This window comes from Drosophila hydei, unplaced genomic scaffold (assembly GCF_003285905.1).
Source record: "Drosophila hydei strain 15085-1641.00,03,60 unplaced genomic scaffold, DhydRS2 tig00000149-arrow-pilon, whole genome shotgun sequence".
Taxonomy (NCBI): Eukaryota; Metazoa; Arthropoda; class Insecta; order Diptera; family Drosophilidae; genus Drosophila; species Drosophila hydei.
In genome coordinates, this window is record NW_022045678.1 from 1,940,119 (window position 1) to 1,958,169 (window position 18,051).

At 32.0% G+C, this 18,051-nt stretch overlaps 1 protein-coding gene across 4 annotated transcripts in view; it reads right to left on the reverse strand.

The window, feature by feature from the left end:
• Positions 1–14,275, reverse strand: part of LOC111602239 (beta-1,4-glucuronyltransferase 1) — a 75,873-nt gene extending 61,598 nt beyond the window's left edge. For all 4 annotated transcript variants that reach the window (XM_023319228.2, XM_023319227.2, XM_023319226.2 and 1 more), the window contains exons 1-2: positions 14,119–14,275; positions 3,319–3,359 (exon numbers count right to left, since the gene is read on the reverse strand). The gene's annotated coding sequence lies outside the window, so the exon portion shown is untranslated. The remainder of the gene's footprint in view (positions 1–3,318; positions 3,360–14,118) is intronic.
• Between the last annotated feature and the right edge of the window lie 3,776 nt (positions 14,276–18,051).

Below are 18,051 nucleotides of genomic sequence, written 5' to 3' on the forward strand. Positions count from 1 at the left end.
GACTTTTCGCCTGCTGCATGCTAATCCTTTTAAGCAGCTTTTCTCTGCACCTACAATGCGCACTCTAGAAGTTGGGTCGGCTTTGGGTATGCGATGTATTTGTCGCCGACTGGCGTCTCTCATGGGCATAAATTAAAACAAGAACAGCAATAACAACTGGCATAGGAAACGCTCCAGCGTTGCATAGTTGAAAACTTTATGACATTGTTGTTATACCCTAAATCGAAGCAGAATGAATAGAACAAGCGGGCATGTTGGTTTTAAGGGCATTTACGTAACAGCACATCAGAGAGACGAGATTGTCTCTATTTTGTCATGTTCTTCAGGTGATACCAAATTGAGACACCAAATTTGGTATGTACATTTTTATAACATACTTTACTTTTTCCATAACAAAAGAATCAAGAAAAACGCACTTTTCATAGTATTCTCGTGTCTCTTGGTTACACCCAGAACACTACAAAATATTTGACAGAGTATATCCTAGTCAAACCCACCCGTTGCTTGTTTTTATTACTTTTTGTTTTCATTTTCCTTCGGCTACAACTGCAGTTTTCTTAACGTTTTTCGTCGCCCAGGAAACAAAAGCCAGCGCACTCGTAACTAACACATGAACATTTATTTTCATTTCCATTTCCGCATTGTGCACAGTTTTGGAGTCTATTTCTTATTCTCTTTCTCTTTCTCTTGCCGCTATTCGCTTTTCGCTTTTCACTTTTCACAATTTTCAGTGTTGCTTAGCGCGTTTTTAATTTGCTGTCACATTGTCTGCTCCGGCTGTCAGACGGCATACATAACTGAAGCATATGGCCAGCCTGAGCATCCTCGCCAGGCACCCAACCGACGCACACCCACATATGACCGACTGTCAAATTTGGGGCATTGTTAAAGTTTTAATGAGTTTTTGTAAAAGTGGCCAAACGGACATACCGCTGCACAGATCTGCGCAAATATGTTAGCAAATTCGGGCAATGCAGAAGTTCACTTGGACTTATCTACTTAAAAGATATTTGTATATATTTTTTGCCATTTAGCTTAAAAAAGAAGCTTAGGTAAAAATTTGACTATTGGACTTTTTTTTTGGGAGCAAAGAGAAGTGAGATAATTTATAAAAATAATTCAATTCAAGATAATGCAAAAAAAAGTTACCTAAAAGTTCGGACAATTTATTTATGTATTAAAAGCTAAGGCTATATATATATTTTATTTTATATTATATTTTTGATCAAGACTAAATTATAGAAAATTAATATATAGTAAAGAAAAGAAATATTTTAGTAAATTTATGCAAATAAATGATATTATAATAATAAATCAAAATAAATAAAGTCGCAAAACGAATAACAAAATCCTCCCAAGGAAAAAAATTTGCTTTTGGGTTTTTTGACTAAAGAACAAAGACTATACAAATTTCAAGTAATTCGCAGAGCAGAAGCTGCCAAAATGTTTATTTCGTATAGATTTAGTTTATTTCAAATAAACATTTATATAACTTACAAATGACTAACTGAGTAATAGAGATAGATATTTCATAGACCACAGCTTAAGATATTTGCAAGCAGTTCAATGAAATTGCATATCAATTTGCAGCCACAATTCATGTAGCAGACACAAGCAAAAACTATCGATTTTCAAAAGCCACAAAGCCAATGCTATCGATAAATAAACACACACACACGCACACACAGATAGATAAACTTATGTGTGTTTGAAAGCTTTTAAGCAATCAACTAACTGAAAAACGCGCATACAGCTCAAAATTTATAATGTATTTTGCGCAAATTCATTTAAAAGGATGCTCAGCCTGAGCATCAAACTTGGCCAAGGCAATCAAGTGTGAATATATATGGCCTTGCGCCTTAGCCACACACAAGGGCCGCATTCACTCAGCCTCTGTCAAGTTTGAGTGGCTCGTCTGCTGCTGCTGTCGCTGCTGTTCATCTGCCCAGACTCTTTGCTCTGCCTGCATCGATGCCATTTTATTTTTTTTGGCATAGTGCCAAATACATTTAAGCAACTAGCACGTGCAGCCTGTGTCAGCAGCAGTCTGACAGCAGTTAACAATATATAATTAAATTTATCTAGCAAAACTCAAAATAGTTTACATTGGACTTTAGACTGGACTTTAACCGGCGTGCAAGGGTTCACAACAGTTTAAGCACTGCAATTACAGCAACAACACCAACAACAACAACTGTCTGGGAGTTGTTCTAGAGTGTGCCCGTTTGCATAACAATTAGCCACACTTGGAGTACTCTCCCTAACTCTCGAACCACTTTAACCAATGATTTGTGCAAATGTTTTGACGTCGCGTCGTCTTCGCTGTTGCCGTTGCTGTCGCTGTTGCTGGGCTTTGTCTGCCTCGACTCGTTCATTTGCATATTAATTACAACAAAGCACGCAGATGTTGTTGCTGCTGCCTTTGCTCGTGCCAAAGTGCCGACAAGATTAATTGTGCCCGCGAATCCTAAAAGTAGACTACAGTTTTTTGCGCCCCGACTAAGTGCTCTGCCTGGGATGCTAACACACTTGGCTAATGGCTTTGTTGGAATCAGGCTCACTCGGTAATCAATGACAGCTTGCGGCTAATCAATGTGCCAATAAGTGGCAGCAAATTATCGCTGATTGATGGCTAGATAAACGCATATAGCTAGGATAACAAGCGAGATAAATTGATTACCGCACTGCGATTAGCGTCGCTTGTTGCCCACGCACGTGTGCTCCATTTAGCTAAGCTAATTCTAACAGCGGTTTAGCTCAATTAGTGCAGCTTTTAGTGTGTAAAATACACGTGCTTTTTATTCAGATTAACCAAGCGTTTCATAAAAGCAAAAAGTCTAAAGGCAACAACAAGAATTACATGTTTATTTCTAAACTGTTTAAATACTTTATTATTTGTTGTTCTGCAACATGCATGAACTGCTTTTAGTTTTAGTTTTAAACTCGAAACAAAATTTACAAATTATAATTTTAGCTTAGTTAACCGTTTAAAATATTATATTTCAAGTTATGCGAGCTGTTACCAAACTTTGTCTAATGAGCATGGCTCAAATTGAAATGAGCTACGTTTTGCAGTTTATATACAAATTATTTAGTTTTATTAAACAAAATATTTAAAATATAAAACATTGTTTGCTTCATATCTACAAACCTATAAAAAAAACTAATGTTGATGTTGCGGTTTAATCCTTTATTAAGCTATTGCAGATGAGAAAAGACAAGTAAAACTAATAAAATATATGCTATCGTATGACTTTTAATATTAATTGTAATATTAATTAACAATAAATGTCGTCGCATCACTGGAATTGAGCTCACCTTATCCAAAATGTTGTGCGTTGGGCGCAGCTGCACGTTGTCTGCAAATGATAAGAAACAAATTCAATTAGCAATCGGAGAACTGAACTAATTGCATGAATATAAAATAACAATTCAGTAAATCGAGCACGAAAATGCTGTTCAAATTAGCCTTAACACTCGCTCGACTAATTGCATTTGCTCAATGGACTGGAAACATTGAAGCGTTCTAAATGCATTTTTAACACAAATAAAGAAAGTCGGTGCCATTAATTGGGTATTTAAAAGTCACTTTATTTAAAGATATCTTGACATTAATAAGTGTAATTGACACTGAGAGAATTGAAAGTAGTAAGACTACGAGATACCCTAAAGTTTCTAAGGTCCCTTCTGTACTTTTATATTGGGGTCTGGCATTAATTAATTAAAATAAAATATTCTTTATCTTTGCATACGACCGACTGAATGACTGACTCAATGACTGAATAGACTGATAGACTAATTGATAGACAGACTGAGAGCCTAACAGACTGACTGATTGACAGACTAGCTAACAGACTAAAAGTCAGCTACTGACTGACATACGGACTGACAGATAGACACTCTGCCAGACAAAGAGACAGACACAAAAACGGATTAATAATTTTGTATCACAAATATATACAAAAAGGGTAAGACGCTCTTCAATAATAATATTTTTGCACTATAGTTGATAGTAGTTTTTTTTCAGTGTATGAAAACTAATCCAATGAATATTTTCTAAAATTATATCTAATATAATTTTACATATTCAATTTTCAGTCAAATTTTTTGTTCTCTCAATTTAAGCTTAGAAATCACTTGTAATTAACATTAAAAAGCAAATTTGAAAGACAAGAAACTAAAGCTCAGACTATTAGGTAAGTTTTCCAGAATCAAGAATAAGAGTCTAGTCCACACATTCCGTTTCGATAGCATGCTGTAATGACTTTTCAACAAACTACGTGACATGGAAAACTTTACCAACAATTTGGCCATAAACATAATTAGCAAAAGGTCTGCACAGCCTCAATCTCATGTGGGCGGGACCAACTGAGTCCGAACTGAGCTCAACTGAAGCAGAACAAGTGCAATCTGGGCAACTGAGAGCTTCCTCGTCTCGCCTTGCCCGCGCTTCCTGCTCCACGACCACGCTCGAGACAACGGAAGTCAATTTGTATGGTTCGTTGATTTTTGCGTGAATATTGCAATTTGGACTCAGTTTGAAGGATGTTATGGTTTACCAACGGCAGCTTTAAGAATAACATTTGAAACCAAAGTGTAAACAATGCGAGCAGCTGAACATTTAACATTTAGGTTAGATAAGCTAAGGTTTTTATTGCTGTATAAACCTTAAAGAGGAAGTAGAAAGTGAGGCTGATGATAAGTGAAAAGCTGCTATATATGTATGTTACCTAAGTAGTCAGTGCAGTCATCAATCAAACTACTCCGTATTAAGAACTAAAGCCATTTTGAGTTAACTTTTTATATTGTTTTATTGCCGCACACAGATTGCACTATTCCCGTCAATTTGAATAACGACCTATTCAAAAAAAATTTCAATTGCATTGCAAATTGCAAAATATGTTTTTTTGGAAGCACAGAAATATAAATAATAGATATAACTACCTAAAAAGAAAATCAACAACATGCGAAAAATCAACATTATATTTAAATTCACAAATTGCAAACATTTTGCCATTTAAATGCGCAGGGCTCAATGAATGGAACCAAATGAGACCCCGGCGACTGCTGCTCTAATGAGTAATGAAAACAGATTTATTGTTGGGCTTATTATATTATTCTGTCTGTTGCTGTTGTTGTAGTTATTGTTGTGGTTGCTGCGGTTGCGCTTTTGCAGTAGCCACTGCGACAATAACAATATAAAAATAAAATTCGTTGCCCCAGAGGGTCGAGATACAAATCACGAAGCTTTGCGAACATTGTGGCATTCGCTTTAAAAATTCCTGAAAATTAGTCAGCGAGGAAAAGATTCAGCGTGATTTCTTAATAAATTTCAGTGAAGCTTGGGTTATTGAACTAGACGTCTGATATTCGATATTAATCAAAAGAGAAATAAACGAAAATACATATGCGAATTAAAGAAGCATAAACAAAAGCCTTAAACAGAAGACAAAGTTGAATTTAAAAACGCTAATCGATTATTTATAGAAATATTAATTTGAGTTTAGCAAACGAAAAGAAGCGTGGATAATCAAACTTAAGAAGACACACGGCATCATTAAAGATGAGTGATAGAAAGATTGATGCAAAATCTGAAGACTTTGGATTTGTTTAGCAAGAAAAGAACACGTGTATATTAGATATAGCTATTATAAAATTCAACTTGCTTTCAAACTTGTTCCTCAGGTTAGCCAATTCATGGCGACAAAAGCTAAAAAGTGTGTAAAATATTTCCAGTGAACATAAAACTTTATTAGCAAAAACTTAAAAGGATAGAAATGCTTAAGAATTTTTCAATTATGAAATCAATTTTGTTAAATTAAAAAGTGTCTTAAATAATAAATAATATTATTTAAATAGAAATTCAAGTTAGTTATATGCTAAATATTGCTTATAAAATTTGGTCTTTAATAGGAATAAATATAAGAACACAAAACCATGAATTTCATACATCACTTCGAGCACATTACTTAGGTCAACCCACCCCATAATAATATATGTACACTAAATACTTTATGAATCACCCTTAAATACACTTCACAAGTCGAGTTCTAGTTTAACTAACGCCGCATGCTTCCCACTTCAATTCAATCAACCGTAAACAGAAACAGACCACCTCGTTCCACTTCCTCCTTCTCCTCCTCGGACATCTTTGCCTCGGGTGCTTGTCAAGCGAACACAACACATGGATATGCACCCGGGCCACGCCCACTCACCAAGGTGTCAGCACATCACACGCCCTGTTGGAGGGCCACCTGTACCGGTCCCTCCCATGAAATGGTTGCGTGCCTAATTGCTAGGCGAACGCAAAGGAAATATATTTTATCTTTTTCCCTAGCTGTCTGCCTGCCTTGCGGTTGCTATGACACTTGCTTTTACCAGGAATTTCACTGACTACTCAGCATAAACATAAGCCAAAGGCCTCCTGAATAGTCCTTGACAACAAATTACACAAATTTAAAAGCCAATTAGCAATAAGTTTTTTAATTTGCCTGAAACTCTTCAAGTCTAAACTACGATTGCAAATTCGTAGAATATTTAAAATTAAAGTAAATAAAAAAACTATAAAATTTAGTTCACAATCAGCTCAATTTAAATTTAGTTAACATAAAATATATCAATTATAATTAATATTAAATATTTTATTAATTTATTACAAATATATATTATATATATATATTATTTTTTTAACAATAAAAAATGTTTTTAAATAAAACACAATTATAAAAATTGTTAAAATATTAAATATTCTATGAATTCGAATTAATTAAATATAAAAGATATTATATTAATTCGTTTTTTTTATATCAGAACTGAATTTTTCTTTTTGTTTTGAAGTTTCAAGACTTTAAACGTAGAATATCTTAAAAACTTGACTATATCATCAAATTTTGATGTCTGCAAAACTGACTTATAAAGAACATAAGATACGTGGATATTATCACTGCTTACTGCGCTAAATATTTTTAATTTCTTTTAAAGTCTAAGACGAAATGCTTTGGAGCCCGTAGCCCAAGTTAGACAGCAAAATGCTCAAAGATTCCTATGCTGAGCACTTCGTTTGTCTTTAGTTATACATAATACATAGATAGATATATTTACTCTACAGTTATTTGATATTTTAAGGGAATTTTGTCAATAGCAACGCTTTTCATATAACATAAATAAAATAAAAAAACATCGCACTTTCTGCGCATTGGGACGTAAGCACAAAATCATGGGAATGTCATGAAAACGCAGCTAACTGTGAAAATTTGTTTTGCCCTAAAGAGAGGAAAAAAGGAAAATTGAAAGAAAAACAGAAATCCTATTGATGGCCAAGCAAGCAGGACAGTCACTTTTCCCCAAAAACGAACCCGAGTTCAGCTTTTACAAATGGCCAAGTTTGAGTCGGGCAAATGGAAATACCGACAGAGTGAGGGAGAAAAGAAAAACCAAAAAACAAAATGCACAAAATGCTTATTTGCGGTTAACCACAAAAGTGTAAAATAACACCAACTGGCAAGCATGTTGTCATAGGGGTACCAGTCGACCCTGCCCGCCCCTTCAGAGGGTGCGATGGCGGGACTAAAGCTGGCTGACAGCTGATTTGAGTCGTCTGTGAAATGGACTTGGCTTACATTTGAGTTCGAGTTTCTGATTAATTCAAGTGTAAATTGTATTGTGCTCACTTTTTAAATATGGACTGCAAATAATTTAGGCCAAGGTCAGTTACCTTCGATGGGGTTTAGTTCGATGTGGCCTATGACGCCAGTACGTGAGTTGGGTTGCTATCGCTTGATTGAGTTTTTTGGTAATGGCGCGCATTAATTACGCCTAAAGTTCATTATCAAGGGAAACGGCGAGCACAAAACTTTGGAGTAGTTGAAAAATGTTTATGCACAAAATAAAAGGTTGAGGTAATTAGTAGAGAAAATCGATTGGCTCAATTAATAATGACTCAAAGGTGCTTTGCAAATGAAGAACTGTAAAACATAGACAAACTGGAATTATGTTTTCTAATCTTATCTTATTAGTAAATACTTTGAAAACAACATTTTAAAATGAAAAGTAAAAAGTTCTCGTTCACATTCCAAAAGCAGATAAATTGATCAAAAATCTATATTTTTCGGCTTGTTCTTAGAGCTGACCGTATCTTTAATTTGTCTATCCGCAGAGAAGCTCAAGACATAGCTTCATTCGCTTTTGTTTTGGCATGAACGCAGCGAGCTTATTCAAAAAATACTTAAGACTTCATTAGACGAGAGTTGCACAAGAATATATATTTACAACTTTTAGTCTGTAGATATTGTATTTAAAAAAAATTGTATTGCTTTTGTGAGTCATTTAAAAAAGTTACAAAACCAAATACCAAATTCTAATAATAATAAATTAAATAAAATTGTTTCGAAGTATTTACCCACCGAAGACCCATTTGATCGCTTCAGAAAAATTCTTCGTTAAAAATGTAAAAGAAACAACAAATGAAAAAATGAAAAAATGCTAAACTGAAATTGAAATTAATGCGGCATTTAAAATGTACAGACAGCCAGAAAAAAATGTTGACCCGCTGAACCCTGACATACGACGAGGCACGTGCCCCCTTTGAATATGTTGTTGTTGTTTTTGTTGCCATGACGCTTGCTGCCAAACAAATTACGTGTAAACTCTATATTTATGTATATATGAACACAGCATATGCAGGCTAGCAAGTTATATCAGCCAAACTGTCTTCAAAAGCAGCCAAACAACTTTTGCTCTATGGGTCAGGGGAATATGTTACCTCGCCTCATTGATTGGTTGACGTGTTTAATTAATTATGAGTCGCTGACGTCGCTGCAGCTGAACAATTAATATTTCAGTTTACTTTGATTTTAAGCAATAATGGACACCTCTTCAACATTTTGTTTAGTAATGATTTTAGAAAGGTATTATTAGACTTTTAAATTAACAACGAAGATTCCAATATTTGCATTTAGCTTAACACATAATTGAATTTAAACAGAAAAAACTTAATCAACAAATAGAGACAACTTAAACAACAATACAGTCACAATATCTAATCAAATATTTATTAAATCAGAAAGTGGTTAACTATGAGTGCTAGACTAAAACCTGCTCAAAGATGATGCCAGGACTTGGCTGAATCGATGCTCAGATGCTATTCTAACATGTTATAAAACAAATTTAAATTTATCAATTTTAAATAGAATTTTCTAAACATTAATTCATTATTAAATTTAATGGTTAAAACTCTTAAGCAGCTTTCTTAAATTTTTCTTAAAATTTTTTTATAGTTTTTTTATAATTTTATTTTTTAATTTTTATGGTCTATGTTTTTATTTTTATTTTTGAATTTCTCTGATACTCAAAAATTTTAATTAAAAAATGTAAATTCAGTTCCTTTCATTATAAGTTTCAGATCCCTTAACTATCAAATAGTGTTCATAAATTACCTCAATATAAACGAATGGATGGTAGTGATATTTATTTTTTCGCATAATATGCAAATGCAATGCAGCAATTGTAGCAATGACGAAAATTTGCAATCCAATTTTAGATGGTTCTGAAGACTATAAAAATTTAATTGGTAAACAATTTTTGGAATGTGTTCCAACTAATTTTAAAAGAAATGTTCTTGAGTTATGATTTAAAACTATAAAAAATCTACTTTTCATTTCTAGTAAGCTTATTTTTATCAATAAAATGACTATTTAAAAAATAAAGCACAACCTAATTTAACTAAAATTATTATTGCTATTCTTGATATCAGCATCTCAACTTTGTCTAGCCGCAAAGTCTACGCACTTCCGTTCAGATATTTTTTGTTTCTGTGTTTTTATTGACCGACATGTGTAAATATGTATGTATGTCGAGCTTATCATACGGCTACAACTACTGCAGTGCGCCTTATCAAATTTGTTGGGCGTCAGCAGAAACTGCTACAGCTTATCGGCTCGACTTTATCTCAGGAAGAAGACTCTCTTTCTTAGCATCTGAATGAGGTAATGTTTGCCAAGCAAATATACGATAAACGTCAAAAGCACTTGATAAAAAATAAACTAAACGTAAATTTCGTTATTCAAGCGAATTGTTACTAAGTGTAAATAAATGCGCAATGGACAAGTTAATACCCTTGCATGCATTGAACAGATATGCGAATTGTTTGCGTAATATTGGCACAGAAAAACACCTATATACTATTGCAATCACTTGGGGAAATACCCGATATTACACTAGACAATAATTTTGTATGTATATATATGAATGTATGTAAGTTGGTATGAAAACATGATATCTTATAACAATTGTTTTAATATCTTATAACATTTCTACGTAATTCTCATAAATTTAAGCAGGAGTCTTTCATGTTATTATGCATAATTTTTATTATATTTAAAGTCTTGTCATACTAAATAAATTTTTATTCCGATTATATCTCAAATTTAAATTTAGCTTTTACTCTTTTAATGTAGTGCTTAATATACTCTTAACACAAAAGATGTCATAAAAATGCTTTGTCAAGATTTTATCGTTTTATCTACAATAAGTACTTGGTATACGGCTTTTTTCTTATGTTGGACAAAAAACTTAGTGATAAACACAATAAAGACAATTTAAAACGAATATTGGGATTAAAATATTTTGATTAATTTTGATGTTTTGTTTTACAAACTTATGGAAAATTAGCTCCAAAATATGGAAAATTAACTAAATTTAGTTGTTCATAAAAATAGTAGTGGTCAAACTTCATATACTGTTTTACATATAGTTTTGATTTAATAGTTACCTGTAAGTCCCTTTATCATATAGCTATTTGCAAAAACCTTAACTTTAACTAATAAAGATGCCCAAAGTGTTAAGACTCACTGGGAATATATAAATAGCATCAGTAAACAAAAATTTGTTCAGTTTTTATGAACTTCTAAATCAGTTTAAAAGTTTTTACAAAATGTTTTAATACTAAAGCTTTTTAAAAATATTTACTGTCGACACGCTATAAAATCTAACAAGTAACAGGCGAGCTCAACCGACTGCATAATACTCATTGACGACTCCAAAACTTTGGCAGATATATAGGGTTAATTTTTGAATTTCTAACTATAAAACTGTGATACAGTCTTAGATGACTTGCCACGACGCCATTGACAATTGATATATTTATTATAATTTTTCATCGTTAGTTCCCAACACGAGTATATATTCCCAAATTCAAGTCTCTAGATTCAATAGCAGCGAAATGGTTTGCGGTCATACGAACCGACGGACGGACTGCAAGAAAAACCAATATACTCGTTCACTTCGTGAATGAGTATAAAAGCAGACACCTATAATTTAATTTAATGCTTATATAGCGACACCTAGCGACGTCTAACGACTCTCGTTTTTTCAATCTGCTCGTCAAATTCTATTTTTAAACGCTTCAAGCATAAATTATATATTTTTTGTCCATTTAACAAATATTCTTTTTGGCTATTTAAATGGCAGATGAAAGCGTTTTATGTTGTGTTTACGAGTTATTAATTAGCTTATTAAAACGAAATCAATTTGCTTAATTTGTGAAAATGCCCGAATGGAAAACGTTTTTTATTTGGAATGAAAATTTAATGCTTGAGTAATTAATACACACATAATATGTGGAAACTAACAAATTTAAGAGAAAATTAAAAAAAAATTATTGATGTAATTTATAAATGTTGATAGATGGAATACATTAATTAAAAATGGAAAAAATATATTTAAAAAAAAACATTAATGACAAAATGAATTGTATAAAAAGAATTTAATATGAAATTATATATATATATATATTATAACCAATCAGGCATATATAATTATTGCAAATAAAGGCAAAAAGAAAAAATGTATACATAATTATATATTACATTTTCAACATATATATACAAGAAATCAATAAAATACCACAATAAAACCTATAGTAGATGAACTGTTATAATGTTTATATTATTATTATTTTCTAATTGTTATTCTATTATAAAAATTAGACTTTGTAGAAGAATCGTAAAGTTTCTTGCTTTTCATTTATGCAGTTGATTGTAAGAAAACAAAATATTAAAAATAAAATTTATAAATTAAATCAAATAATATAATTTGACTTACGAATTAAATTCCATAAAAGACAAATCCGAAATATTGAACGTTACAAAAACTTTATTCTGAATGTATTTTAGCAATTGTAGATGAAACAGTTTACTTTATTTATCGAATCAAAAAAAAAATAGATGAATTATAAAAGATTTATTTTGTTATTTTTATGAATAATTGATATATAAACTGAAAAATTCAATATGTCACAATTAATCAAACGACTGTATTTCCAAATGACATTTTTTGTGTATTAAAAAAAACCTATTATACCCGGAATATCCATTGTCAATGGTTTCAGGTTACAATTATGCTGGGATCGATTTGGAACGATATAAAAAAAACACGAGTGAAAAAAACCAGTTCAATATGAAAATATATCACTAAAAAATTCAACAAAAGTCGGCCAGGGTAGCTCGAAGTCTTTTATATGTAGACTATAAAATTCATTTTTTGCCTATAAAGATAATGATGGAAAATAACTGTATATAAGAATTTCAACCGGGCTGGTTTAAGCTAGAAAACATCTAAGACAATGGAAAACAGTATTTAAAAAAATATTTTTGAATTAAAATATAAATAAAATTTAAACTATAATCATTCAATTAATTCTTAAATGAGTTTAAGCCTTCAAATATTCAGAAAAATCTGTGGTTTCTAAAATATAAATAAAGTATCAATTAAAATAAAATATAAATAAAGTATCAATTTAGAAATGCAAATGACAATTAGAAAACAACAAACTGAATAAAGTATGAAAAAAAAATGTTTCCAAACTTCTAACAAAGACCCTTCCAACAATATTCTGCTACAATACCCTACTTCTGTATAACAGAAACCAATATAACAGCTTCAAATATGTGTGTGCAAGCAACAAACGGAAGTTTTAGTAACTGTTGTTGTTATGTGATAAAAAGCCGGTCAGACAGCGCGATATCAAAACTTTAAAATAACAGCAAAAGGCAAATGTCAACAACAACAACAAGCGGAAATAGCGTAATGAGTCGAATAAGAAACAGAAAGAAAACAAAGTAAAACATCAAATGTTTAAAAATACTTTTAAAAATATACAAAAAACTTACATCACAAACATTCACATTCACTAAAAAATTAGAAAAACAAAACCAAATACAACGACAACAAATGCAATAACTATTTTTGCTTTTGCTTTTGCTTTTTTGTCACTGATATTTGGGTTGTTGTTGCTGACGCTGTTACAAGCTTGAAATTTGATTTCTTTTGCTTTTGCTTTTGTTTGATATTTTTGCTTCCTTCTTCTTTTTTATCTTTCTCAATTTTTTTGGGTGAAAATAAAAGAAATTTGAAAACGCGCGGCCTAAATTGAGCAGACGATCGCTCTTATTGTTGTTGTAGTTATTGTTGTTGTTGTGGTTACTGCTGCTGCGCTGCCGCTGTGGGGCTCATGAATGAATTGCGCGATTAAAAACACAAAAGGCGTGACGCGTCGAACAACAACAGAAGCAACAACGACCACCACCACAACCATTGGCAACTAAATAACGAAACAAGTTTTGTGGCTCTGGCTTTGGCTTTGAAAAGTAGATAAGCGCAGAATATGTAGGCGAAAGAAAAAGAAACGAACTCAGGCTTCAAAATTTAACACCAAATAACAACAACCAATGACTAACATAGGCCTACACACAGTCACACACAGAAACATACTAGCCGAAGCACATGCATACAATTGCACAGAATGCAGACAAACTCACGCACGCACACACACACACAAACATATAGCAGACAGCTGATTTTTGGCCGCAGCTACAAAAAGCGCTTCTTGCTCTCTTCCCACCAATTAGAATTGGTTTATTTAGGTGACGCGCACATACACACGCACGCAAACAAACTCTAATACACTCAAACATACACTCATACACTATTACGCTGGCAGGCCGCACGCCTCGTACATTAATATTGTGTGTTACACTTGTTTTTATTGCTGTGATTGCGATTCGCCTCTGCATTTGACTCTGCATTTAGCATTTGCATTTAATTTTTACATTTTGTACACACCTTGCACTCTCACTGCTAAACACGCTTTGTTGTTATTTTTATATTTATTTTTTTTTGTTGACGATTTAAGTGTTATTTTGCGAAAATCTCATTGTTAGTTTCCAATTTCTTGTTTGGTGTTCTTATTGGCACGCGCGTGGCCACCCGCACGGTTGGAAATTTCTTTACAGACTGATTAACATCAGCCTGTAAGCTAGCGCATGTTGCATTAACAGCTGTTGATACATTTGGTATTTCGTTACATTGGCATTTTTTAGCGTTACTGTTAAGTTGTTTACACTCTGTTAGTTTTAACAGAGTAACAAGTCTGTTAAGTATTGGCTTAACTTTTGGTTTTTAAATATTGTTATAATTTAACTTGTATACTTTAACAAATATATATTAAAAATGCATATAGCACATATATTATGAAATTTAACGAGTTATTTTAAGTAGAATTTAAATGTTAAGTGGCAAGAGCCGATTTTTCTAATTGGAGTTTGTGCAGCTGTTAACAGTTGGGTTGCCAGACATTTGACTGTATTTCTTAAGGCGCGTAAATTTAAATCGAAAAATTTGTGATATTTTAGAGAAACTACAATTTTTTAGCATAGTTCTCTTTTGTTTTACAGTTCTTTAAAGATTTTTGTTGCTTGTCAACTCGTTTTCATTCCACATGCAACATAAGAATGGTAAACAAAGAAAACGACAGCAATTAAATTGGCTATAAATTCCTGAGTGTCTAAATTGAACATAATAGCATGCAGCAGTAGCAGCCGCAGCAGCTAGAAGATATATCATTAATCCACATTTCGCCTCACCATATCTGCCGCAGCTCGTCCTGCATCTGCTTGGCTATCAATCAATCAATCCATCAATCAGTAATTTTTTTTGCAAGTTAACATTTCAATCGCATGCCAAAGTAGCCAATGGCATGCAAATTTCTTGCCAGGTTGGTGACGATAATGATGACTGGTTGCCTGGTCAACAAATGTGTTTTTTGCTCTCGCTTGGACAGGTGCAAACAGGCATGAAATATAGCGATTTCTTCTCAATTTAGGAAGCTTCTCAACTCTTCAACAGTTTTCTTTATCTGATTTATGTTAACTTTTATGCATCAACCATTAGCTAAGGATAAGCAGCAGCAGCAGCTGCTGCCAACAAATTAATCCGAAAACTCAGGAAATTCAATTAAACGCATAAGCAGACACCTGCGCGCAATTAAGAGAGCGAACGGTAGCCCAATAAAGCTGAATCAATTGACTCGACGAATTTTAAATGTCCTAAAAGATCTCATAAAAATTAATTTTTATAAAATACATTAAATTTACATTTGTTTGAACATAAACAAAATAATTTCAATTTTTATATTTTTTGATAAAAAAAATGTATTAAAATATATATAATTATTTAAAAAATATGTAAAAAAGTTAATTTCAAGTAAAAATTTAAATGAAGAATAAACAAAAGTTTTTTATTGTTTAACAGAATTCTTAAAACAAATTCAAATTAATTCATTATTTAAAGGAATCTAAAAAAGTTCATATAAAAAATAAATATATATTTAAGAATTTATAATGATATGATGATATAATTTATAATTTATAAATAAATATATATAAATATTCTCGATTCATTGAATTTTAGTTTGAAAGTCGTCTTATACTCCATCCATTAACTTATAAGCTACCTGACACTTGATTTAGCACCATCTTATAATTGACTTATGTACATATAAGTAATTTCATACTAAATGCAATAATATATACATCATATTTCACTCAATGCATTGATTCAGAAGTCAACTTATACTCCGCTGACTTCTTAGTGACGTTTGAGTCCCTTTAAACTTGATTTGTTGACGTATAACTTGTCTTATACTCGAGTCATTCTCCTTAAGTCATATTTTCTTGCGTTATTGTCTTAAAGTTATCTTATCTTAAAATAATATTCATACTCAGGATAGAATAATTCAGGGCCAAGGCGAACCTTTCGTTCATAAAAAATAAAATAATTAAATTTTATTTTATATTCTTTTCAGTGGAACATTTTTTTTGGAACTGAACTTCTTTCGCTTTAAAATTCTGATTATAATTTATTTTTTATGTTTTTTTGGTATTCAAATTTTTATATTTAAGGAAATTTACTATCGCGTACTCGTACGACCAGAAATCCAGTTGCATAATAAACGTGCAACACGAATTTGGAAGGCTTCAACTTTTCGAGCTCTTGAATAACTATAAAAAATATTATTTGATATAAAAATTTGATGTCTTATGGGTTGCATGTTGCCTAATAAAATTATAAGGCTCATTGCAAGGGTATAATAAAAAAAAACGAGAGGACGAAGAAATTCACACTTGCCACACGTGTGTGACGACGGTGTGTGCCGGCTAGTGGGGGCGTGCCAGTAGGCAGTAGGCAGCAAGCAGTTAAAGGAAATTTAAAGAATAAAATATGATACGCCCCTGCCCACAGTGCCAACCCCCAGCCCCCAGCTTCCCATCGTAACAAAGCAAGACAACGTGCCAAAGCGGAAATTAAATTTTTGTCTGCTTATGGGGAATACCAAACGGAGCCAAAAGGAAATTTTATTGACCTCAGCAAAAGATTTCTTTAAAATAGATTCTACTTAAAGAGAAACTAAGAGAGTTGACAAATTTTTATTAATTATTAATTACATAAATAAATATAGAATATAAAATATAAATATAGAATATATAATTATCAAAATATGAATAAAGAAAAACATAAATATATAAAATCTAATAAACAAATATAATAAACATTATCAAAATATATTCTACTTAATTATTTATCATTCTGCATTTTTAGTATATAAATTATAAACAAATTTATAATTAAAAATATTTTAATACATTAAGATTAAATAAAATTTAAATAAGTAAATAAATTTCAAATTTAATTTTAAACAAAAAATTAAATTAAGATATGTTTAATTAATTTATAAATTAAAAAGTTAATAAAAAATACTTGTATGTCATATGCTATTATTATTAAAATAAAAATTTATTTAGTTGATTTAGCAATTATTAAAATATATTCTTTGTCTTTTTCTAATAATAGAACATAGTAGCCAACTAAAAATAAAAACATTGTTTTGAATCAAGGCTCAAGTACTGTCAAAGCAGCTATCAAAATTTCTGGTATATTCACTCTGTGGTTCTCTTGTTATGGGTGAGCCAAAGAGTCAAGGGCTTGGCTGATCTTTCGGGCGATTCGTGGACTAAACTAGAACTGGATTTACTATGAATAACATTGATATAGCGTCGTTAAGCTCGGCGCTGCGAGAGGACTACGCAGTTCGACTGGATGCCATTGAGAGTATCGATAATATCTATAAGACCTATGTACCAGAAACTGTAGAGCTCGAGCAAAGCGCCGCATCCACGACCACCTTGAAGGACGAAAATATATATAACTCTCAAGAGGATGGTACAGAAATCGAAAAAGTTAAAGAATATGCAGACGGTGAAAGAGGTAAACAAGACGACGAAGTTAAAGCAGAGAAAACTGAAGACGATGCCTCAAAATCAGAAAATGCAGAGATCTCAGAAGACGACTCCTCAAGATCGGAAAATGTAGATAAAACAGAAGACGAATCCTCGATATTGGAAAACTTAACAGAAACCCCGAGTGGATCACTAGTAGAAAAGAAAACGTAAGAAATCAAAAAGAAGTTGATTGAACTACCTTAAGAAATTGATTAACTTGAAGGTTTTTTTGCTTTGGTAGATTTGTATTTCGCATGCATTCTGGGGAAATAGAAACTAGAACACTCGATGAGAAATCTAATTCGAAGTGTCCCAAAGCCAATAAATACAAATGTGAGTAGAAAATCTTAGACAGATCCGAAATGAAATGGGAGATGAATGAGGAGAGATGAATGATGAGGGACGAGAGATGAGAGATGAATAATGAGAGATGAATAAT